A 26590-nucleotide genomic window follows, 5' to 3' on the forward strand; every position below is an offset into this window, starting at 1 on the left:
CCGGCCCAAATTCCAGGCACGCTTCGTCAACAGAAATGTGAGCAGGTCCCCTACCCTCTTGATGGAGGCCAATGCAACCAGGAGCACTGTTTCAATTGACAGAAAACGTAAGCTCCACTGATTGCAGAGGCTCAAAGGGAGCACTCTGCAGGGCAGTTAGAACCACTGAGAGGTCCCAAGAGGGAACGAGAGGAGGGCGAGGAGGATTCAGTCTCCTCGCTCCTCTCAGGAACCTGACGACCAGGTTGTGCCGACCAGGTTGTGCTTTCCCACGGACTTACCATCAACTGCGTCATGATGTACAGCGATAGCGGCAACATATACTTTCAGGTTGGAGGGAGACAGCCTTCACTCCAACCCGTCTTGCAGGAAGGAAAGCACGACATTGATCGGGCATATCCTGTGGTCTTCTCGGTGAGAAGAGCAGCAGTTGACGAAGAGGTTCCACTTAAATGCATAGGCATGTCTCCGATGAGCACTAGGTCCCTTTGTTTGCAAAACTGGTCTTGGGAAAGAGCTAGGATTAGCCAGTCGCCGAGATAGTTGTGGATGTGAACCCTGTGTTCCCATGGAGGAACAAGGGCGTCCTCGACGACCTTCGTGAAGGCGCGAGGGGACAGGGCTAGCCCGAATGGGAGAACGGCGTACTGATATGCCCGCCCCTTGACAGCAAACCGCAGGAATGGTCTGAGTCGAAGGAGAACGGAGACATAAAAGTAAGCGTCCTTCAGGTCGATCGCTGCAAACCAATACTGTGGCCGCACACATTCGAAAATGCGTTTGGCCAGGAGCACCTTGAACGGCAGCCTGTGAAGGGGGCGGCTCAAGATGCGCAGGTCCAGGATTGGCCGTAACCCACCGGATTTCTCTGGAACAATGAAGTAGGGGCTGTAGAACCCGGACCTCATTTCGGCTTGGGGGACAGTCTCGATCGCACCCTTCGCCAGTAGGGTAGCAACCTCTGCTCTCATGGTAGGGGCATTGCCACCGACCATAGTGGAGTGGACTCCCCTGAAGCGGGGAGGAGACCGTGCGAACTGAATCGCATAGCCGAGCCTGATGGTTTGTACGACCCAGTGGGACAGGTTGGGAAGCTCTAGCCAGGCTCCCAAGACTGTGCCAGCGTCATGCGAATCACAGACATCCCCTCGGTGGTGCAGCGAAGCTGAATGACCAGCCCGGACGTGGATGGCATTGCGGCCCGGTGTGGGGGCACGGTCATTAACTGCAACCTGACAGAGGAGGCAAGGGAAGGACTAGCGTTCCACAGGGGCCTGCTCTGCCAGGGGTCTGGTGACAGAGGGGGACGAGAGTGGCGGGGCCCGGGGGCGGCGTGCACTATCATCCGAGGAATCGGTGTGCGAGGTTCCACCGGGGGAAGGAGTGGACCTGCTACCACCTCCTGGAAAGAACTGAGTCCCATCTCTGAGCAGCCCGGGGGCTAGTTTAGCGGGGGGCAGGGCTGGAGAGGGCTGTGGCGCCTTGGAGCGGTGGGAGCCGCGGGAGGGTGCCCTCGGCGGTGGGCAGACTGGGGGATCTGAGCTGACGGCGGGGCTTTTTTAGCAGCGGGCCGTCTGGGCAGAATATAATGGATAGCCTCAGTCTGCTCCTGGGCGGTTGAGAACTGTTGGGCAAAGTCCTCAACCGCACCGCCGAAGAGGCCGACCTGGGATATGGGGGTGTCGAGCAGACGAGTCCGCTCGGCATCCTCCACATCTGCCAGGTTCATCCACAGGTGACTGGTGGACATCACCTGACCCAGGGAGCGTGCGGCCACTTTTGTCCCTCGGAGAGCAAGGTCAGTGGTGGCACGCAGCTCATTAAAAGGCAATGGCATGCAGAGAGGCGGCTGCCTGTCCTGCGGCTCTATAGGATTTCGCCACAAGCGTAGACGAAAAACTACAGGCTTCGGACAGGTGCTTAGTGTCGCGCCGAGAACAAGCACTCTCAGGAAACAGTAGCATCGCAAGAGAGTGTTCAACCGGGGGAACCCCAGTGTACCCATGTGCAGCGGCCCCGTCGAGGAGAGGAAAGGCGGAGGAGATCAACGAGGGAACACGGGAAGACATGGGCGTCTTCCAGGATTTCGAGATCTCCTCATGCACATCCGGGAAGAAAGGTATTGGGGTTGGACGCCGACGGGTGTCAGCGGCCGCACCCAAAAACCAATCATTCAGCAGCGCGCACTCAGGACATGGTGGAGGGTTTCGAGTCTAATCCGATGCTCGCAGCGGCCCGGAAAAGCATGGTCGTCATCTCAGGATCCGACTCGACCAATGCCATATGCGCACCCAAAGGTGGCAGCACTGCCGAATCTTCACTTCCTGATGATTCTTGCCCGCCCTGTGATGTTGCGATGGACATCAGATCTGATTCTGGAATGTCAAAGGAAACCCGCGGGGGGTCCGAAGACGGGCCCGCGGGCGTCCTGTTATCGCTCACGGGTTGCGTCAGGGAAGAGGGGGGCGTGGGCCGAGGACGAATCGTCGGCGTTTTGTTCCACACCATCACCCTCAGGTCACCCTGGCCACCAGCCGGAGTACCAACTCTCGTGGAGGGTGTAGATCGGGGTGTGGATAAGGGGACTCTCTCTGTAACGAGACTATTGAGTCTCGACCGTAATGACGCGATGGTCATGTTCCCGCAGAGAGAACATGAGTCATCCACAAACGCTGCTCTAGCGTGATCATTGCCCAAACACGCAGAGCAGAGAATGTGCCCATCAGTGTCGGAAATGAGTCGACCGCAACCAGAAGTGCACGGGCAAGCCGTCATTAAAAAGACATGCCGCGTGCAAGCTCTTTTGTGAGAGGAAATGACTCCGCGGATGTTGTAGCAAGCAGGGAGAAACACACTCACTGGCAGATACTGCACAGATCAGCAGGCAGTGTGAACTCGCTGGGGATCGCCGTCACACCAACACCGGAGAGTCGCTCGTCTCGTAGAGTGAAGTCAGAAATGGCTGTGGAGTGAAGAGATACTCTTGGCTCCGAAGCGAAAATATATCTGCTTGTTGCCGGTGTCCTTTTTTTATACCCACGAGGTAGGGCGGAGTAGCACCATGCAAATTCCGCAGACCCATGGAATTTCTTTGCCATTGGCTCATTTTATAATACTCGAAGTTGATAGGCTTTCTAAGCGAAACCCTATTCATCGTCATGATGGAACTCGTAGTGACAACGATAGGGAACTATTAATACTTTTTTATTTACAATGAAACTAGTTAAGCTGCATGTACAAAATACAATAGTATTGTGTCAAAACTTCATAAACTGAAAAAAAAACAAAGAAAAAACAAACATGATGCACATTCTTTATTCATCACTCTAAAGAAGTAGATCACTCGTTCTGTATTTTTTTTTTGTGCAAAAGCTACATAACCATCTTTCTCCGAACAAAGTAATTTGAATGCACCTGACGTCAAAATAACCACTTCGCACAAATTTCTCAGGAGGACAAGAACGCACCAATATTCTAGGTCTTATTTTCTCTTACCTTGTGTAGTACCATGTTAGCATCTGGTTAACTCAATGAATTTGAGTTGTGACACTGGTGGAGAAAGTAGTTGTTTCCTTCTTTCTGTCTACAGAATATCAGCCCTCGTTTTCAATTCATGTGCAGAAGCTGGAAAGTTTGCCAAATTTGCTGTCCTCAGAAGTATTGATTATATTTCAGAATCTAAGGCCACTTAGTGTTTATTAATTAGAGTTCTGCCCTTCATTTAAAGCATGACTGGTTAATCCTCTGTGCATTATTTTACGTATTGGCAGTGCATAAACACGGGCTAATTAACAGAAACCATGTTTGGACAAAGCAAAGAGTATTGAAGCTTCCTTTTTCAAAACAATGTCATTCTTTGACGTTGTTTAGTATGCCTTTCCGAGATGAAAGCCTTTATTTTTTTGTATTTTCTTTGTTCAATCAAGTCTAGTATGTTACCAATTTGCAAACATACTTTGATAGCCGTCTCACTGTCAGGCTTTCCAATGTCAAGTTGGTAGTACAGTTCTGTTTATTGATCCGGTTATAAATACTTCAACCAGCTTCTGGTATCCTTACATGGCTACAACTTCTAAAAATCCTTTGAAACCAGTAATTTTGTTAAAAAAAAAACCCTGAATGATCTCTTACTTTCACTTACAATCTGTCAGCTCAAATGTTTGTTATTATGTTTATATTATGTTATGTTATTGTGACATTGTTATCAAAGTATAAACCAGTAAAACATAGACACACAAGAGAAATAACAAAGTTTATTTTACTTTAAAATATAATCAAAATATTATATTTATTCAATTCATTAAATACAGTTTTATTGAACCCAAGTATATCTAACATATATTTTTGCCACCAAAATGTATAGTATGCATACATCACATATTCCCAAATGATTCAAGATACCCTTTGACATGACAATTGCATTTTCCAATTGAGTCACTTTCCTCTTTTTCTGTTCATAACAGACATCCTAAAATATAATTATAGGCATTTTAGTTGTACTTTTATCGCATTTCTCCGTACATAGAAGGCAACTTAAAGAAATAATCGCACAGCTTACCCCACTCTCCACGGTGTGCCACACATGCAAGTCTCTTACGTACGTCCACAAGGCCTCTTATTATACCAGCAATCCACTGCAGTCACAGTCGTAAGCCATTTATAAATAAATGATCAGCTCTCTTGTGCTCATTGAGTCATTGTCTGTATCTCTGACTCACTCGCTGTCTATCTGCCTCTGTCTATCTTTCCATCTCGTCACAGTTTTCTGCAAGTGGGTTTTCAGGGAGAGCAAATTTTGCTGTTGTTCAGACTGAGAAGCATGCAAAAATAAAACGTAATCCCAACGACAGAAGATGCCTTGATAAGCTGCATTTCTCGGTTGAATGTGAATGATTTGACAGGGCAAATTTTTAAAATACTTCAGCAAGGGATTGGTGCTTCATCCAGTGAGACGTTAATCTCGGAGTAAATAGTGCCACTTACATTCCCAGAGGGCGAAGTAGTTTGATTCTACTTTTTACATTCATTTTCTGTGTAGCTATTTTAGCTCATCTGAAATCAGTTTTCTCAGCATTAGTCGGTCAGTGGCAGATGTTTGGAAATGACGCAGCTCAAGACTCTGTGGTGAGAGATAAGCATTTTGCCTTTGATGAAAAGCTAAGCCTTTAGCTCTCAGTTCTCGGCTTTGGTTGCCGATTTGGCTTGGCACGAAGGGGGGCACTCGGGATTGCCATCGTCTGGAGGGTGACATGGCCCTTTGTTGATTGCCACTGTTTCAGTGTTCCCAGTGCTGGTGGACGTTGATGGATCTGCCATGTCTAGGCTGGTCTACACTCTGATACATCTTGGGTCCCGAACATACCCTGATAAGGAGCAGAAGCATTTAAATGGACCTGCAGTAAGTGGTTCCTCAACGTACTCCAATTTTTTTTTCTCATACAAAACAAAAATTCATCTTATTTGTGCATTAGTGGTGAATATTTTTAATGGCTGTTTCGGCAGTTACATTGTTATGAGAGTAGTGACATGTGACTGTCTTTAAGAATAGTCAGCAGCCATATCACCCTACAGGGCCCAAGACTGGTCGCCCACTGAAGCTAAGCAGGGTTGAGCCTAGTTAGTACCTGAAAGGGAGACCTCCTGGGAAAACCAGGTTACTGCTGGAAGAGGTGTTAGTGAGGCCAGTAGAGGGCGCTCACCCTGTGGTCTGTGTGGGTCCTAATGCCCCAGTATAGCGATGGGAATACGATACTGTCAAAGAGCACCGTCCTTCAGATGAGACATTAAACCGAGGTCCTGACTCTGTGGTCATTAAAAATCCCAGGATGTACTTCGAAAAAATAGTAGGGGTGTAACCCCGGCATCCTGGCCAAATTTGACCATTGGCCTCTATAATTCAAAATAGCCTCCTAATCATCCCCATATACTGATTGACTTCATCACTGTCTCCTCTCCACCAGTAAGCTGGTGTGTGGTGGGAGTTCTGGCGCAGCATGGCGGCCGTCGCATTATTCAGGTAGATGCTTAACATTGGTTGAGGAGATTCTCCCCTTGCATGTAAAGAGCTTTGAGTGCAAAAAAAAGAGCTATAGAAATGTAACAAATTAATTCCGTACTCGTTCAACAATGCTGATTCATTCTCGAATGCAATGTCTTTATTAATCTTTTATGCAACTGATTCGTTCAACACAGTGTTATAGTCAACTAAATCAAAATATTAAAACATGTTTTTGGAAATTGAAATGAAGCTGAAATAAAATAAGTTAGAAATATTAAATGAAAATTATATAATATACAACTTATATTATTACAGGTATATTTAGTGTTGTCAAATTCATTAATCACATCTAACATAAAAGTTTGTAAATATATAATGTGTGTGTGTGTATATAAATACACACTTATTATATTATATGAAAGAAATATTGCCTTGGCAACTAACTGATATAAGTTTAAGTTAAAGTAATAAAAGGACTAAAACTGAAATAAAAATTAAATGTATATAGAAATATTTATGAAAAATAATAAAAATTACAAAAGCATTTAACACAATTACACACTAGCAATTATGCTGTTGGTCTGAATTAAGTCATATATAATTTTTTTATGACCGTCTGGAATTCTTGATTCTGATTGGTCAGTCGCTACATTTGGCAGTCAAACCTTAATGTTCACTCCTGTCTCGCAGAAAACATGTTGTGCTATTGTGTATCTATAACGTTGCTTAATGGGGACGTGATGTTTCTATAAATGACAGATTACTGTAATGGTCCATCAAAACACGACAAGTGCAATAAGAAGAGTCGTGGCAGTAATTTATGAACAAACTTAAGTCAAAAACTAGACAGTCACGAAGGAAAAACATATAATATTAAATTAAATTGAACTGTATATTAAAAAAGTGTGAAAGTTAAAACAGAACAGTTGATCTTACAAAAAAAAAAAAAAAAAAATATATATATATATATATATATATATATATATATATATATCCTGGAATTAAACTACATTTTTATATCTCTAAATGTAACTGTAAATGTCATCTCTTTATATTTAATATTCGATACACAATACATGGTATGAAAACTAAAAGTGTAAAGAATTACATTTCAATTACCAGCCTACATGAAAATGGCACTTGATTACGCTGAGAAATTTTATGCAGCTATTACAATTTAATTTAATTAAACTGACAATAAAATATAAATAAAAAGTAAATTAAAAAGTCACAAATATAATAACCTTGGCAATCCAGCCTACGCTGCAAGTACTCACAGTGATGTTCACATTGATGACATATACCACAGACCCAAAATAGAGACCTGCGGAGGCAAGGAACCAAACCAAATATGGACAGAAAGCAATGAACTCCGGATGAACTAGTTTTGGTGGCTTTGATAAAAGTAAAACAAAATAAAGAAACTTTGGCAGCAACAAACTTGAGATAAACCAATCAAGCTTATCAAATATTTACTTTATGATGTCTTATTCCTTTTAAGTTCCATTATTTACATTAGTGGACTTAACTTGTTATGGTGGCATCTTGAAATGCTTTCAAAACTCTTTTAGTGTCGCTTTGCAAAATAAATCTTTGATCTCATTCATTCAATTTTGTTTGTGGGATCTTCTGCCTCTTTGCTAGGAAATATTCACCTCAAATCGCCTCACATCAGTGGCAAATTACATTCCTGAGGTGACCGGCCAAGAGGGAAAACAGGTTTATGGTGAAAACTGGAAGGAGCTTGATGAAACCCCTTTTCAAGCCCACCCTAGGTTACTGATTTTAGCTGGGGTTTATAAATCAAATGGTGTAGCAATGGGGAGCCTATTGAATGCTAACACTGTCAGAGCACTTATTTCCCGCTACAATGTCCCTGGAGACATTCCCTTTGATGACAGAGAAAGTAGGCCTACTTGACGTGAATGCTGCAGTTGGGGATGTGTAGGGAAAAAGATGTTAAAATATGGCCTCTCATTTACAGTGAGGCTCCCTGTGTGACTGTGGATTAATACGTCTCTGTGAACGCCGTTTATTCAGGCTGCATAGCTGTGTCAAATACAACAGCAAAAGCAGATATTGCCAGATGTGGAAAGCAACATCTTGTGTCATGCTACGGACATTGTTTGTCTCCACACAATTTTGGTGAAAAGCTACACTTAACCCTAGGTTAACCCCTTATTTTGCCTTATGTTGTCGACTTTTAACCCTGCGTTAAGTAATGTATCATGCTTATAATTCCAATTAGTCAATGCTACTTTTGACCCTGCATGCAACCCTTGTGGCACCAAAGCTCAGTACAGTATGGTACTAGAAAGTTAGGTAAACTTGTTTAGTAACAGACAACCTCATTAAATATTTATGTTTCAGATAACAGTTTCAGAAGACTTAAGACAATGTAAATCTTTTAAATGGTGGCATTTCTTGTCCAATCAATGTTTGGTTCTTATAAATTTACAAACAAGTGCATTATCTAATTGTGAATAATTCATCCATATATTTGGAGCTCATCATTTTTATTCAAAATATCATAACTTGACCTTTATTAGGAAACAGCACTGTATTCTGGACTTCACCAATCATTTAGTCCACTTAGACCCACCACTTTTTTATCGATTGCAAGCTCGCATTAAGATCTGCCTTCATCCAATCAACAACCGGATAAAACTATGTACCGCCCCACATTTTTTATTTTATGATAATCTGTTTCACTTGGATGTGTCGCAATACAGAAGAAAAATATCTGTCATTACTTCCGGCAAAACAGTTTTGAAATATACTATACGAAATGTGGTGCTAAAAAAGTTAGTTAAAAAAAAAAGTTAATGAAATTGCTCACCTCAAATGCTTAAATATTTGCTTTTTACAGTTGCTAAAACCTGCATTTCAGCTTATGAAGGAAAAAAGGTTATTTCTTGGTTTTGTAGTAGGTTTCGGAAGACTTAAGACAACCAAGAATGATTTACTAGGTGACAATTCCTGTCATTGAAACCGATTGCTTGCTATAATCAAATTTTGTCCTAAATATGCCAACCTCTTGCATCTTTTTCCTTATACAGACATTATATCTTTTTACGTTGTGTTTTAATGCTATTTCACATTTATGTTAACTTTTATAAATCTAAGTCTGATTTATATGTGCAGATTTTATTTCTGATTTATGTTCTTGTGTGGGTGAGCCATAAAAAGCATTTCATTGAAGAGCATTAGGGTTTGAACAATATTAGGTCTGAATCAATTGCTATTTATGCCGAGTCATCAATATGTTTGCATATGATCTCTAGTTGTTGCGATGTTAAAAAAAAAAAAAACTTGTAAATGCCAGCAAGATAAAGAATTTCTTTCCCATCGCAGGAGATACTAAAATCACCAAGACATTTACTCAGCAGAAAAACACAAAAAGCAGCCATTTTGTGACTTCGTATGGACATTTTAATATGCGTCGAACACCAACTTAAGTCATTTAGCCAGAAAGATGGGGGAAAAAAAGAGACTTCCATCTCAAATAAGTATTTAAAGATGTTTTTGATTAATACAATTCATTATTTTTATACAACTTTCACTGTATATGAACCTATGTCTGCTAGTTATTATTTTTCATACGCAGCCTGCAGATAACCAAGAAGATTCTCTCTCACTTTCGGTGGCCATTACATTCTCTCGGAATCAAATATAAGCCTCAGATCTGATCTGAGGCACAAGTCACTGGGGAACTAATCTGAGAAGTGTGATTACCAGACAGAGACAGCAAGAGAGAAGCCATGTAGCCATTCTGAGAACATGACTAAAATTACCCAGAATACTCCAGCAGATATAGTCAGAAGAGAGAGACAAACATGGAGAGAGATCATCAGACAAAAACAAGGATGGAAGACAGATGCTGGAAGAAAAAAACAAGATAGGAGTTAAAAGGTTGAGTTACAATTGGTACCAGCAGTTCTTAAAGGGACGGTTTACCTAAAAAATGAAACCGCTGCCATTGTTTAGTCAAGTCACCTTCATTTATATAGCGCTTTTAACAATATAGATTATAATATGGACTGGTTTTGCTGGTTATGTTGAGAAATGTGTTCTATGAAATGGAATGAAGGTTGCCAGGAGTCAAGACCCATAAGCTTGACCAAGCTGGTTTAGGTAGTTGATAAGTTGAGCTACCAGCTGGTAGGGCTGAGTTCAACTAGGTAAACCATCTCATTCAACTGGGTTACAGCTGGTTGCAGAGGACTGGTTGAGCTTCCAAAGTTGTTTGACCAATTGGTTATCCAATAGGAAAAGATTTGGAGGTGATTGAAAACCTCTCGAAATTAAACGCCACCATTACATTTCTGTTTTAATTGTCCATTTGAGTAAAATAAATAAATAAATAAGTGTATGGGTTTAAAAAAAAATTGTATACTATATAAATTGTATACCTCTGGTTTCAGGCCCATCAAGAGTAGATACTAAATCTGAATAATGCTTCAAAAACTCGCATTCCTGCTGATGCACACAAAAAGTTTAGCGTCTTTCCCACCAGCATATAAAGGTTCTGATAAGTGAAATGATAATGCCAATAAAAAAGAAACACCTCAGCAAAAGATGGCTAATACTAAAAGCCCAAGGACAAAAGTAGAGAGATACCGAGCAAGAGCTTACTTGGGATAAAAAACTTTATAAAACCAGGTGCAAGGGAATAGCATTGAGATCTGATATGTTAATTATTGCATTTTGGTAGGAAAATTTTGAGCTGGGAAGTATTTTAAAGAATAGATAAAGGAATCATTCCGATTACATATATCTTTTTTTTTTTACATCATTTTGGGTCATACATTACCCCTTAATTATTGCAGGTAATGTGAATAAGACAGATTTCCTGAAATAGAGAACTCTTTCAGGAAAGCTGTCTAATTTACACATTACCTGCAATAAAATGATTTTGAATGAAAACTGTAGTTAAAAGTGAAACAGTATTTTAGGATTCTCACCTGGGATAGATAACTAAACACTTAATCTACTTGATTCCACATTTCCTTGCTTCTTGTGGAAATCAGAACAGCATCCAAGTTCCTGAGTTTTAATCATTTTTGTATGTTAAAATCCATTCAAAATCAAAATGTGTTTTTTTTCAAGTGTGGGCATTTCATATGTCCTAACAAATGCCCTGTTTCTAAAGGAAATAAAATGTGCACTCAGGAAAGAAAAACGCTTGTCAAACCACTTCATGGAGTCTTTATAGGGTGGTCTTGGCTCCTGTGGCTTTTTTTTAATCCAACTGTGCAATAACACAAACATCAAAATCCCGTGCCAGCTATTAAAGCAGAGCCAACCACAAAGACCTTTGTCAATCCACCCATTTTCTCTTGCATACCGAGAGCACCAAGCGCTAAACCTTTGTACATTACTCCTTATCACTGTGACGAGATCTGTAACATGCAAAGAAATTCGGAAGATCACAGCTACACGAACCTTGTGAAATGGAGACATGGGGGAGTTGCGGAAGATGAAAACGAGTGGGTTCCTCAGTGTTATTCACCTCGCACCCCTCAGGGAATGCTTTTGTCAAGAACAGAGGATTGACAGCAGGAGAAACGGTAAACGATTTGACGCTTCTCGCCGGAGACCTTTGATCCACAATTTCTTTGTAACTAAAGAGGTCTAAGCATGCGAAATAACTCACGGAGGTCATATTCTTGTAAATGGGATCTTAAAAAACAGAGTGGACAAGCCTTTGAATATTTTCACCATGCAGTTTGGAGAAGTATTGAGTTAATTTGTGACCGAATAATACATGGATTAATTTTTTTAAAAGATCTTTTGGATGACTCAGGCCTCTCTAGTGTACTTTGCGGTTTTCTGCACTGAAGCCGCTGCTTTATTCTCATGTTCATCTCACATCTGTCTGCCTCCTATCCTCTCTGTCTGAATAGCTATCGGTCTTATGTATTCAATATGGACCTGTAAACACTCTTAATAACCAAAAGCATCTTTTGTTTTCATACTCCGCAATCAATCTACCCCACTTGGGTGAATAATTTCTGCAGAATCTATTCACTCTTGTTTTCTCAAACCTAATCAATGGGTTTTGGCCTTGCGGATCCTGCTGCAGGCGGACTATGACCCTGCTGTTGCAAATGCATTATGGAAATATTACCTGTTGTGTCCTTCTATGCTCTGACCGTACATGGTAAAATTCAATGTATGAACAACTCACATCTTGTATTCTCCCTCCATTTCTTTGTTCTTCCTTCTCAATCAGGTTGTCTACTTTGGAATTTTTCTGTTTCCCTGCTAAACAAAACAACACAAAACAGTGATGATTGTTAGAGAATTGTTTATACAGGACGTAAACTGGTCTATCTAGATCAGCAACAGGCAAAACCAGCTATTATCTGAAGATGGTTCTATTCAGAATTTTCAACAGGGTTCTGTGAAAGATATGGAAAATAATAGGTTGTTTATGGCAAATACCTCTGTCTTAGTCTCTTTCTTATTTACTGTATTTTTGCACTTGCAACGTGAGTCACATCCTCATTGCTCTACAAGAGACTCAGCCCTGTGTACATTACAGAAACACAGCAGTGTTTTCCGATAAAGGATGACCCCTGCGGGTTGAGTGGGAGGGGAGTGTTTGGATGTGTGTGAGAGTTTTGGGGGTGGATTAAGAACCCGCTACTCGCAGGTCAATTACCCTATTAGCTCCCTGTCGGCATGCCCAGTTACCATAACAACACACTCTTACATCAGTACCTCGGATTCCAGGCAAGCCGTTTCTGAGAGTTCTAGTACACTTGTTGGATCTTGTATCGCTTTCACTTATTGACGGAATTATTGACAAATTCTACTAGATCTGTTCATTTCCATCCTCTGAATGCTCACAACACTATAACAGTTCTGTGTGTTGAAGTCTTGCTGATGATAGCAAAATACATTGAAAGCACACTTCTGTATGTAACACTAGCTAGGCAGTTGTCTAACAAACTACTTCAGAGCATCTTAGCCTTTACAGGAACATCTATCTACAGTCATTCCAACGTGGTGTGAAGGCATAAGCATGAGGGCAAGTTTTGTGGAAACTCTTTGGGGTCTTTATAACCTGGTCCTGGGGTAAATTGTATTATTCGAGTGCCCTGCAAAGTGGTTTTGACAGGGTAGTTCGTCATCTTAAGTGAGATTCACATCTGAAAGGTGTACATGTTCAAAACATGTTTGACATCTTTGTAGTTTATTGTTTGACCCATAAAAGGTTCAAAATAGTACCTTAGGGGTATGTCTTAAGACTCTAAAGTACTAATATGTAACTTTTAGAGATAGATATAAGACAAAAAGGGTTAGCACACCCAAAAAATGAAAATTTTTATCAATTACTCAACTTCATGTCATACCAAACCCGTAAGACTTTTGTGCATCTTTAACCCTTTGATGCACAACATGGATCTAAATAGACCCGACTGAGTTTTAATTTTCTATATCTTTGCAAGAAATTAATTTCATCTTTCAGTATTCCAGGTATTCCTCAATTAACTTGTTTTTGATCATCACAAATCCTTATTTTTATTTTCTTACTTTTTGAATAAAGATAGTTTTTGTATCGCAACCCTTCTAATGCGCAACATGGGTCTAAAAAGACCCGTATTCATTTCCTATGTTATTTCAGTAATTTCAGATTGTTTCTTTGCTGAATCTTTAAAATGTATGTATTTTATCATTTGTTATTCCAGATATTCATTAAATATTTATATTTATGTTTCCTTTCTTACTTTATATACAAACACAGTTTTTGTATTTCTACATCAATTTTACATACATGGGTCAAAATGACCCATATAGAAACCTTTAATATTTGCACATATTTGCAAGTAGGAACATATTTACTGCATAAATACTATTACTATAGTATTACATAATACTATTCACCTGACACACATTTCTCAACTCAACACAGCTGCTTGTGTATATTTGATGCAAGTCTTATTTTATTTTAACCACAGCAAATATTTGATATTTTGTAAAAGATAACTGGACATAATATTTGAATATTAGGCTATGGTTACCTTGACCATGAAATCCTAGTGAGAAATTACTTGTGAGAAAGAGAAACATATCCAATACTATTAGCTAGCTAGCTGTTGACATATTCTATTCTAGCTAGCTAATGTTAGCTACACTAAAAAAGATGGGTTTTTAAAGGGGAACTCAGAAACTCTAGCTATTTCTTCGCTGATTTTCACTTTTGTTGTCGCATGTTTTCTCAACGAGCTCCCCCTACAGCTGTGGGACGTATATTTCAGAACAATGTTGTAAAAAAACTCACTGGCGGCCCCTCCTCCCCCTTTCTACCGCTGCTCATGTGCATTTGTTATTATCGGAGCTGGACAACAAGAAATACAAAAACTGTGTTTGTTTATAAAGTAAGAAAGGAAACATAAACATAATGATTTGTGGAAATCAAAAACAAGATATTTAATCAATACCTGGAATAACAAATGATAAAATACATATATTTTAAAGATTCAGCAAAGAAACATTCAGCCATGACTGAAATAATATAGGAAATGAATACGGGTCTTTTTAGACCCATGTTGCGCATTAAAAGGGGTATCCATAGCTTGCGCATCAAAGGGTTAAACACATATGAAGATGCGTAACAGGAGAATGAACCTCATTGGTTCTTGTAGAAGCTCAAACGTGCTGCGTAATACACAAGAATGAACCTCATTGGTTCTTGCAGAAGTTCAAACGTGCTGCGTAACACAAGATTGAACCTCATTGGTTCTTGCAGAAGCTCAAACTTGATGCGTAACACGAGAATGAACCTCATTGGTTCTTGCACGTCAAGCTAACATCCTTGAGCTTCTGTTAATCGAAACTGATGTGTGTGCTGATGAATGTTAATGTGAATAAAAGCCTAAATTCAATCTCTTCATCATATAAAGCGACAGAGTCTCTTCAGAAAATTTTGGATTATATATGGATATGGATAAGTTTTATGATCTCTTCATGAACTTTTTGAAGTGTCAAAGTGTCAGTTGCGTAGCTGTCAATGGAGGGACAGAAAGCTTTCATCAAAAAGATCTTCATTTGTGAAGATGAACAATGGTCTTACAGGTTTGGAACAACATGATGGTGAGTAATTAATTACAGAATTTTCACTTTTGGGTGGACTAACCCTTTTAAGGGTACTGTGAAAAGCTCAACTGTTGCACATTTTTTCTCACAGACTTGTACAGAAAAGGGTTGTGCAAGTTTATTACTCTCCAGCAGGAGACAGTATTAGAAAAAAAAAACCCATTTGACTGACTGTAAGAAACACACGTCCAATACCGGCTCAAACCCCTACTGACCTCACCTGACGCAGGTCTGATGTCATCATGTGTGAAACTAGTGCACATGCTTTCAAGTAAAGAAAGGCTCACAGGACCTTGTTTATTTCACTTATATTCAGAGTTCTGCAGTTCCCTCGTGGCCTTCTCTCGTTACTGAATATCAACATGTGAGAGATTAAATATTAATCAGTTGTTTCACTGAGCAAAATGTAAAGTGAGCTGAAACATTATTTGGACGTATTTCCTACAAAGCTCAGAGCTGGAGCTATTATTTATGAAAAATAGAGCCTAATATTTAGAAATCAAATACAGGGAGTCTATCTTTTCCCAAACTTCCTCCCTGCCTCTCTATTCTTTCATTTTTTCTTTTCTTTCTTTCTCTCCATCATCCATCCTCCCATTTTTACATTCTTTCATTTTTTCCCTTTTCTTTCTTCCCTCCTGCCACCCTCTCATTCTTTTTTTGTTTGTTTTTCGACCTCCCTTTTCTTTCCTTACTTTCATTCTTCATCCATCCTCTATTTTTCTTGTTGTATATCATTCCTCTTCATCCATCCTCTATTTTTCTTGTTCTATATCATCCCTCTTTCCATTTATTCTCTCCTTTCGGTTTTCTTTTTTTCTTACTCTGCCTTACTCTGATCTATGCTTCTTTTTCTTTCTTCCCTCCAATTCTACATTTACTTTCCTTCCTTTCTGTCAGCCTTTTTTTCTGTCCTTCCTTCCTCATTTTTCTTTCCTTCCATACATTTTCTAGTTTTTCATCCTTCATCCACCCTCTACTTTTTCTTTCCTTCCTTCCTGCCCAACTTTTTTTCCTTCCTTTTAATTTTTGTTCATTCCTTCATTTTCCTTTAATTTCAGTTTTTCTTAACCTCCTTTCATCCATTCTTCAATGCTTTCTCCCTTATTTTATTTTCTACCCCATTTGTTTTTTTCTTTCCATGGATCCTTCCATTTTCCCTCCTTCCATTTGTCACTCTCTTTTCATCCTTCCTTTAATTTTTTTGTGCGTTCCTTTATTCGCTCGTTTCTTACTTCATAATTCCTTTTTCATTTTTTAACTTTCATTTTCCTTTCATCCATCCTTCAATTAATCCATGCTTCTTTCCTCCCATCTTTTATTCTGTCCTCTGTTTTGTTTTTCCTTGCTTTCTTCCATAATCTCTTCAATCCTTCCTTCATTTCCCCCTCTTTTCTCCTTTCCTTCCCTTCTCTTTCTTTCATTATTGTTGCACTATGGGATTTCCTTTCCCTCCCTCTCTTAATGCTCTTGCTCTTCTCGCTCTCTCTACTGAGTAATGGAAGATGGTAGATGATGTGCACTCATCAGCACTCACGGATCACAATGGTGGGCGGGGCTTAGTGAGAACACGAGCCAATGAAATGGGAGAACAACAATTTTCATTAGAAATGCAGTCATACCAAACATGATAGTCATGATCTGTTTCTTTTTGAGTGCATCTCTAAGTAACATTTCTCTTCCTCTCCGTCTTATTTACTAATGTACGCATAATCTCACTCTTTCGAAAAGCAGTGATCACTCAGACCACTATGACAGTCTGCGGCGTAGTGTGTCATATTCACATTAATACTATTTAAAAAGCTTTTAGAGAAGAGAGGTGAATCAAGCCTGACACTCTTTTCTCCATGTACTACTCTCATTCCTCTGTCCTTCACCCTTTAGTTCATTTTTAATCTTCTTTACCACATGACTCCTTACTCGACTCACTATATCTTTCTCTCCCATTCTTTTCACCATTTCTTTAGTTTACCTTATTTTTACCAGCATTTTGACATTTTATTGATAGAGAAAATGGAAAGATGTTCTTCTTCTAGTGTCACTATTACTCTTTTTTATGACTTCCCCTCTATCAACCCTCTATTTTGTTCCTGTGCATTTCTCTCACTCCTTGTATCACTCTTTCATTTCATCTTCCCCTAAACCATCTCAATTCCCATTATGCCTCTGTCCCCTCAGCCTTGATTTCAGGGCCTTTCCATTTTGAATCTGTCCATTTCTTTCTTACCTTTACCGTAATCTGCTTCTTTTCCCATTATCTCCATCTGGTCCTTTCACTCTTTTAGTCCCTCTCTTTCTCTCACTCCATCGTTCTTCTTTAGTTCATGCCTTCTCTGTGTTTAATCAGTCCGTCAGTCGGCCTGCTCTGCAGGGGGAAGCTGAATTATTGATTGAAAAGTCAAGATGAAAAGGAGGTGAAGTAACAGAAGGGGGGAGAGAGATACAGAGGCAGCCGCAAACATCGGGATTGAGAGGAGGAGATTGTGTTTGCGTGTGTGTTAGGATTTTTATCTGTAAATAATATGACAGTGCAGGTAATGTATACAGTGTATGTGTTGGTCTTGTCATCAACAAGCTGACTGAAGGACTTTACAATATTTTACATTTATATATAAATATGTTGTTGTAATACAAAAATTACATAAATGTGACCCTAGATCACAAAACCAGTCTTAAGTAGCACGGGTATATTTGTGGGAATAGCCAACAATACATTGTATGGGTCAAAATGATAAATTTTTCTTTTATGCCAAAATCATTAGGATATTAAGTAAAGATCATGTTCCATGAAGATATTTTGTAAATTTCCTACCGTAAATGTATAAAACATTTATTTTTGTGAGTGAATGCAGCACAATCGTGAACATAAATGGACAACTTTAAAGGCGATTTTCTCAATGTTTCAATTTTTTTGCACCCTCAGATTCCAGATTTTCAAATAGTTGTATCTCGGCCAAATATTGTCCTATCCTAACAAACCATACATCAATGGAAAGCTTATTTATTCAGCTTTCATGTGATGTATAAATCTAAATTTTAAACAAATGACCCACATGACTGGTTTTGTCATCCAGGGTCACATATGTAAGTTTGCCCATTTTCTTTGCATATTTGTTTGGCCATTTGTTTGTATATTCGCAAATTAAAATATGCATTAATTGCCTAAAATATATTTTCAATTTCTAATTAATTGAGTGTCATTTGAATGATCCAATTTTTTTTAAAGTATAAAATATTAAATATTATATAATTTTGATCAATATTTACATGTTTATTTTGAAATATAAAAAGGTTAAATAAACAGTAAAATGTTACAATACATATAGGCTATATGTATATATATAAAACCTATTTTATACATATTCAAGATATATTTAGAATTTAAGTTAGCCGATACATTTTGTTTTTATAATGAACAATATAGAAATACAACAAACAATACAGTTTGGTATTCTAGCATAAGATATATATAATATGGATAAGATAATGTACATGAACATCAAGAGAACTGACTGTCTCAGTTCCCCGACGCAACATGTTCCGCCTTATGCATCTGCCAGTCTTTTTTTTATTTTTATTAAATGATACGCCTATTGGAGTAGAGGCAAGAGAAAACCAAAATAGACATGATCTGCGCTGCTTTGCATAAATATGCACAACGTCCTATAAAAGCATCCTGGAAGAAGCCCTAATTTGCATGTAATCCATAACCAGATTTTGAATTCGGGAAAGGGATTCGGTTGTCGTTGACACAACAGAAAACCAGCGGATTAGGTAATTAGGAAAGCTCACACAGCTTTCCGCAGAGAGGAGGTGAGGCATTTAGAGGCTGTCCATCAGGCTCAAATGATTCCCACCATTGACCTCAGGATAATCGCACTAAGAGCTTCTGTTCCAAAATTCTAAGAATGGCTTAATGTCTTTCCCTCGATTCCCATGGCGAAGCTCAGGTATGGTATGCAAGCTCCTTGAGGAAAACCTAATAATGAAAGGCGTATTCCCTTCTTTACATTGCCATGAGCATTTCCTGGTTTTAACATGAATGCCAAACTCACGGCATTGGTTGAGCCAGATGTTGACATGGCGGGGTTGTAAAGACAAACAAAGTTAGACAAATGACAAACAACATGAGAGTTAGTAAATTATGACAGAATTTTAATAATTTGTGGGAGAACTATGCCTGCCACTAGGCTAAACAACTTCAATATAAAATTCAAAAGCCCAGAGCGGGTCTTAGCCATGTTATTTTCCAACATCCATACTTGGACTCCAGATCAGAGCTGACCCGTTTAAACTGTGACCCATTTCAATCCATGGGAGAGTTCCTGTCATGTACTAACTGTTTCAAAGCGGAGAGTCAAAACTTAGACACTTTGATTCAGCAACTCTGTCATATCCTCAAAAAACCTTTTTAATGTTTTATGTACCATGATTTCAAAACCAATGCCATTTGGCATGCGTCATCTACAATATGAAAATGCACTCATTAAAAGAACCTTATCCTCACCAAATCCAACCAGATACTACCAGAGATGCTTGTCGATGAGGTTTTGCATGAGTGTCTCGTAAATCATAAACTAATACTGCATAATTGTAACATTATCGCAATGACTCATAGGTCTTTAGTTGCTCTTAAAATCTCATTTGGTCTCAAAAGTGCAGTGGGATCCCTTTCGTGATTCAATTAGACCGCAGTGGATGGTTGGTCCATGTTTTAGCAGCGGTATAATGCCGCCGCAGCAGTCAGTCGGTAGGCACAGACCATTAAAGGCTGTTTACAAGACCCGGTGAACACACTAAATTAGCAAAGTGTTTGAAAGGCAATAAAATGGCACATTCAAAGGATCCCAATTCCTAAGGAGCTTTCACAATGGTGAAGAAATGACAACGGAATGCTCCAATAAATGCTTAATTTGAAGTTTTGAGAAGTAATTATGTTTCTCCACTATCAGTTTGAAATGTGCAAAAAACTTGAATACAACTTTTAAAAGTGGACTTCAACAGAGAAAAAATGTGAGGGAAAGAACAAAGACTATGAATCCAAAATTCATTGCAACAAGTTCAGTGAAAATATATGGCCAAGTCAGTTGACAGTCATTAATTGCTATAGGAGAGGACGAATTGTCTAAACTTGTTCAATCATCTAAATCAGGGGTTCTCAAAGTTTTCATAGGTGAGGGCCAATTTAGTAACCCAACATTGAACTGAGGGCCGCCAAAGGGGCGGGGGAGAAAAAGAAAAAAAAAACTAAAAAGAGAATCCCATTTGAAATAATTTTAATGACCAGATTGCATCTCTATAGTTTACATTTATTGCAATAAACACATTTTAATTCATAACTGAGGAAAAACCTGGCGAGTTTTTTTTTAACAGAAACTTTTAAAATAGAAGTTTACCAAACAAGTCATCATCATTCATATCTATCATTGCCTGTCAGTCGTGTTTCCATTATTGCAGATTTGCGCAAATGTTTTGCGCTATTATTATCTATTTTTTTAACCCGTAACTGAAAAACGAAAAAATTAACGGTTGTTGTAAATAAACGCAAAGTTGAACACCAACATTTTAATTTGAACTGGCAACACCAACTGCTGCGCAAAAAAGTAAATATTCGACAGACTTTTTCAGATTTTTGTTTAAATTACTTTTTGCCCCTTTATTAAACATTTAAAATATTCACAAATTAATATGGAAAACATGTCGATTTTACTGGTTTTCTAAGGCTAAATTAGAACCTGGAATTTATATTTTTCCCGCAGTGCTGAATGAGAAGAGCCATATAGGCTATAGCCTGTGTCTCTGGAACCACAGCCCACAGAAAGGTGATTTATAGGTGAGTTATAGGCGAATGACAATAAATGTGTCTGAAAAAACAGCGAGGCATTTTAATTGTTTTATTAATTATTGTCTTCTAAGTGTCGGCTAAAAACATATCTCTATCTCCGCTGTTAAGCAGATGCGCTTTTAGAGAGAAATGCACCTTTCATACGGATTACATAATCAGAAGGTATTAGCTTTCGATTCAATTTGTTTAAAAGTGGACATTTCAAGCCTACATAGGCTATATTTTGTTTCAGTTCTCGCGCTCCAGTTCACGGAGATCATGAAAGCGCGTAGGCTAGCTACTGATTGTTTTATTTTATTTTACAAAAGCACAATGTTTTCTTGTTATTATGAGTTTACACAAATAAAAGAAGTTGCGAATAATGTATTATTATTTTCTGTATAACCAGAAATGATAGAGTATTTTAAGTTGTCTCCACTGTTGATAGGAAAATGCAAGTGTTCGCGCCGGCGAAAAATTTGACAGGTAATGGAAACGCGGCTATTACTAAGCTTGTCATTAAGTCACACTGAATATTGATTACTTGGTCAACATACCCTTTTAAATTGCAATGGGATTTGTGGTGCTGTTTTCGGCCGCTAAACACCGCTAAACGGATAGATTCATTTTTTCAAAGCAATGTACAGTTTTAACAGTTTTACAGATGTTTTTCAGATGTTATCGCGGGCCGCCAGAAATGTGGCGGCCCGCGGGCCGCACTTTGAGAACCTATGATCTAAATCAAGAACATGTTTAGACCCTATACCGACTAAGCTATTGAAAGAGATGCTTCCAGAGGTCATAGATCCTCTTCTTAATATCATTAATTCATCTTTGTCACTAGGATATGTACCGAAAACTTTTAAGCTGGGTGTGGCGAGCAGGACGGTGGCATGATTGTTAATGAATGACAGCTGCGAGACGCATAGGTCTCGCATCTCTCACAGTCGTCGCTCCTCCTTTATGCTTCCGATCCTCCATGCTCCATGAGAGATTGTGAGACCGGGGCGTCTCACTGGTGTCATTCATTAACAATCACGCCACCGGCCTCACACCGTTCTCTCACGTCCCTCGGCCTCGTCCTGCTCGCCATTACAGGCCGATCTCAAATCTACCTTTTCTGTCAAGATTGATAGAAAAGGCAGTATCCTCACAACTATGTTTATTTTTAGAAAGAAATGGTATCTGCGAGAATTTCCAGTCAGGATTTAGACCGTACCATAGTACTCAGACAGCTCTCATTAGAGTCACAAATGATTTGCTCTTATCATCTGATCCTGGTTGTATCTCTCTAGTAGTGTTACTGGATCTTAGAGCTGCATTTGACACAATCAACCACAACATTCTTTTGAATAGACTCGAAAATTATGTTGGTATTAGTGGAATTGCACTAGCATGGTTCAAATCATACTTATCTGACCATTATCAGTTTGTAGCAGTAAATGAAGAGATGTCATATCGATCAAAAATTCAGTAAGGAGTACCATAAGGCTCAGTACTAGGACCATTGCTGTTCACCCTGTACATGCTACCCTTGGGAGATATCATTAGGAAGCATGGAATTAGTTTTCACTGTTATGCTCATGATGCTCTATATTTCTTCATGTCTTTTATATTTCTTCCATATTTCCTACTACTTAATTCTGAAAAAACAGAGTTTCTAATTATTGGGCAAAAAAACTCTGCACGTATTAACCCAGGATTCTGTCTAACAATCGATTGCTGCTCTGTCAAGTCTTCGTCGTCGGTTAGGAACCTGAGTGTGTTCTTTGATACCAATCTTTCATTTGAATTAAACATCGTATACATTTTAAAATATTGCTGACTACTTACAAAGCACTAAATAGTTTAGCTCCCCAGTACTTGAGCGAGCTCTTAACACATTATAGTCCTTCACGTCTATTGCGATCTCAAAATTCTGGCCAGTTGATAATGCCTAGAATATCAAAATCAACTGCTGGCGGTAGATCCTTCTCCTATTAAAGGATAATTCCGGTATTTGACACCATGAGTCTGTTTTGTTGTTTGTTTTGGATGAACTAGAGTGGTGAACACAGAAATTTTGAAAATGGGTCCTGTCTCGACTTTTGGATTATTTTAGAATCGTCTTTGACCGCTTCAGAGTAGCTGTCTATGGGCATGCACAAACATGTCCTTAAAACAACCCTTAACGTTCATTTTAAAACTGTGCAACTCACCGAGTGTTAGTGGTGTTCGTTGATGATTAAAAACAAATATATCGGCGCAGTGTATGATTTCAATCCGTGTTATTTGCTATAGTGGAACTATTTTTTCAGATACCTCACAACCGCGAATAAACTTCCGCTCGATATTTGAGTCTGAAGCGTTAGCACACTCCCGACCACTTGATGGCGACAAACACTTTGCCGTACAAGGACGCTGTATGGAACACGGTGTCTAGCCTTCTGAGAGGAGTAGAACCGAGCGAAAAGACTACAACCAAATGTAAACAGCCCTTTTCCGTTTCCGTAGCGCAGTAATATCAACGAGCAATGAGTCCTCCAACAGAAATCAATGTGATTTTACAAAATGCCAAATAAAACACAACAGAAACTGTATTTCGCTTCGCTACTTGTTTTGGAACATCAACGAACACCACTAACCACTCGGTGAGTTGCACAGTTTTGAAAACGAACGTTAAGGATTGTTTTAAGGACATGCTTGTGGATGCCCATAGACAGCCACTCTGAAGCGGTGAAAGACGATTCTAAAATAATCAAAAAGTCGAGACAGGACCCATTTTCAAAATTTCTGTGTTCACCACTCTAGTTCAACCAAAACAAACTACAAAACAGACTCAAGGTGTTAAATACCGGAATTATCCTTTAAGCACACAAGCTTTGGAACAGTCTTCCTAACATTGTCCGGGAAGCAGACACACTCTGTCAGTTTAAATCTAGACTAAAGATGCATCTCTTTTACCTGGAATTCATATAGAACATTATACATTTCTATTATTCAAATCAGTTAAATGATTATTAGGCTGCATAGATTATTAGTCAGCCAGAACCGGGGACACTTCCTATAACACCGGATGTACTCGCTACATCATAAGAAGAATGGCATCTACGCTAATGTTAGTCTTTCCGTTTATTCCGAGGTTTACTGAAGTTAGCCGGATCCAGGTCATATCCAAATCAGATGGTGGACCTGCGCCTGGACCCATCCACAACGCATCCCTGAAGTGCCAGCCTCATTAACCCTGTGAAGGCCTCGTCGACACGACAGCCATCAGCACTGATCCTCAACAAACTCATCTCCATACCAGCGTGATGACTCCGACTTCCAACCAGATGGAACTGGATTAATATTTGGAATATTCTGATCCAATATGACTTCTGACCTGTAATGCTGCCTGAATCATAATCATACACTGTTCGTTCGTTGGCCAGGGGAGGACTGGCCCCCTGACTGAGCCTGGTTTCTCCCAAGGTTTTTTTCTCCATTCTGTACCCTGATGGAGTTTTGGTTCCTTGCCACTGTTGTCTTGGCTTTTGGCTTGCTTAGTTGGGGACATCTAATATTCAACAATATTATTGATCTGCCTTACTTAAGGTGGACAATGACACAATTTTCTTCTAGAAACAAACATTGTTGTATTATATTCATGTTGTCACTGTGAAGCTGCTTTTATACTATCTGTATTGTAAAAAGCGCTATATAAATAAAGGTGACTTGACTTGACAGTAGGATATATATAGGAATATATATTATAGGTTTGGAATTAAAAAAACATTTAGCCTGATGTTCAGCATCAACATGTTCAAAAACGCATGTACCCTGAGGCTGTGCTGGACTTGGTTACAAGCCTCTGAATTCCCATGTTCTGAGGTTCAAGCCACCAATATCTGCCACATTCAGATAAATCGTTTCACCTACCGTTTCATCTCAACAAATCAATCATAAAAATGTAGAAAGGCTGAAACGGAAGCCAAGTCTTCATTAATGTCAGTTTCTGCTTCACAAAGTGTATCTATACTGTACACTAATCTATACTTTTGTATAAAAAAAGTTCTGTTCAAATCGATATCCTTTTTATGAGTATAATATGTGATTTGTCTTGAGACCATAATATGCAACCATTTCATATACATATATACATCTTAAAACTGATGCAACACACATGCAATGCTTTGAGTTCTCACTCTCACAGCAACCAATTAAAATACCCTTAAAGCTGCATAGCAACTCACTAAATCTATTCTGAAGACCTTAGAGGCCACCAGAAGAAACTTCCAACAACATCCTAGCATGTCTTTGTACAGACAGCTTACCAATGATGGCAATCTCTAGCAACCACACAAAACACCCCTAAAACTGCATATTAACTCACAAGATCCACTTCAAACCCTACATAGAAATGCTTTAGAAACTACTTACAAAAAAACAAAACAAAAAAAAAAAACAAGGCAAGTTTATAGCTCACCCATAAGCATGCTTTAGCAACTAAACAAAAATCCCTTGAGATTGCATTTGCTAAAACCACCCAACACTTAATTGCATATAGCAACTACTCTGTAAATACCCTCAAAATGCTAAAATTGTGGCTAGCTACAGATTGCATTAACATTCATTTTTACTATAATACTGGCTTCATACATTAATTAATGTTTATGGATTAACTTAAATCCTTAAAACTTCTTTTAAAATACTCCACACAACCACTGGTCTGCATGGTCATTTCTTTATTTTCGATTACATTTTACAGTATAGCATACTGTTTAAATGTTAAAATTTAAAATACATTTTCAATACATATTGCCTACTTTTAAGCTCGTTTAACAAATATTAGAAGTAAAAATTAAACATTTAGAAGTAGGTGTAATCGACCAGTCTCTATTGTCCCGTTTCCACCGTAACAGCACTGGATCTCGTGCCGGAGCTTGTATGTTCACAATACAAGCAGAGAACTTGAACTTTTTCAAACACTGCAAAAAATAAAACAAAAAATGACCCAAAAGGCTCAAACCAGGACTTGGTTAGAAAACCGTGCAAACCTGGAAACTACCACAACATGCTAGAATTAAGGCTAACTACGGGTAGGTTAGTCATTTACATGTAGGCTATAATGTTAACACAAGCAACCTAACAAAACTGTTAAGCAATTTGCTAAATCCACTGGCAACCTGGAAACTACCCACAACATGTTATAATTAAGGCTACTGTAGCTACAGATAGTTTAGCCACTAGCATGTATAAATTCAGCACGCCACTCAAAACATCCATTGAAACTGCAGAACAATTTGCTACAAACCACACACTAGCATTGTGGATAGTGCAGATAGCTTAGCCTACCCATTAACGTGTCTGGTGTTAGCATGCTAACTTGCCATTTATTTATGTTACAGCAAACTTTAGGATTAATTTAACTTGACGCAATCTGCATGTGTCTCTGAAATCTGAAAACATTCACTAAAATCATCGTCAGAAGGTTTCTCCAATGTCTGGGCAGTGACTCTGAGTCTAATCGAATTAATGCTGTGTACCTGCTGCTCAAACGGATGGCATGAAAGGAACATTTCATGCGCACTCAACTCTGCCCTGTGGGTACAGCGTAAAATAATCAAAATACCAACTAATATAAGATTTTATGTTTTGGTTGTCATGACAAATATCTTGTGATGGTTGAACCAGTCACATTC

At 39.0% G+C, this 26590-nt stretch overlaps 1 long non-coding RNA gene across 1 annotated transcript in view; it reads right to left on the reverse strand.

The window, feature by feature from the left end:
• Positions 1 to 4236: 4236 nt before the first annotated feature.
• The window catches only part of LOC143735898 (uncharacterized), a 63702-nt gene continuing 41348 nt past the window's right edge, over positions 4237 to 26590 (reverse strand). Inside the window, exons 3-5 of the long non-coding RNA XR_013203331.1 lie at positions 17331 to 17468; positions 12189 to 12265; positions 4237 to 5363 (exon numbers count right to left, since the gene is read on the reverse strand). This is a non-coding gene — a long non-coding RNA (uncharacterized LOC143735898). The remainder of the gene's footprint in view (positions 5364 to 12188; positions 12266 to 17330; positions 17469 to 26590) is intronic.

Source organism: Siphateles boraxobius, unplaced genomic scaffold, assembly GCF_051911475.1.
Source record: "Siphateles boraxobius isolate OS27281-9 unplaced genomic scaffold, OSU_SipBor_1 13, whole genome shotgun sequence".
In the NCBI taxonomy this organism is placed as follows: domain Eukaryota; kingdom Metazoa; phylum Chordata; class Actinopteri; order Cypriniformes; family Leuciscidae; genus Siphateles; species Siphateles boraxobius.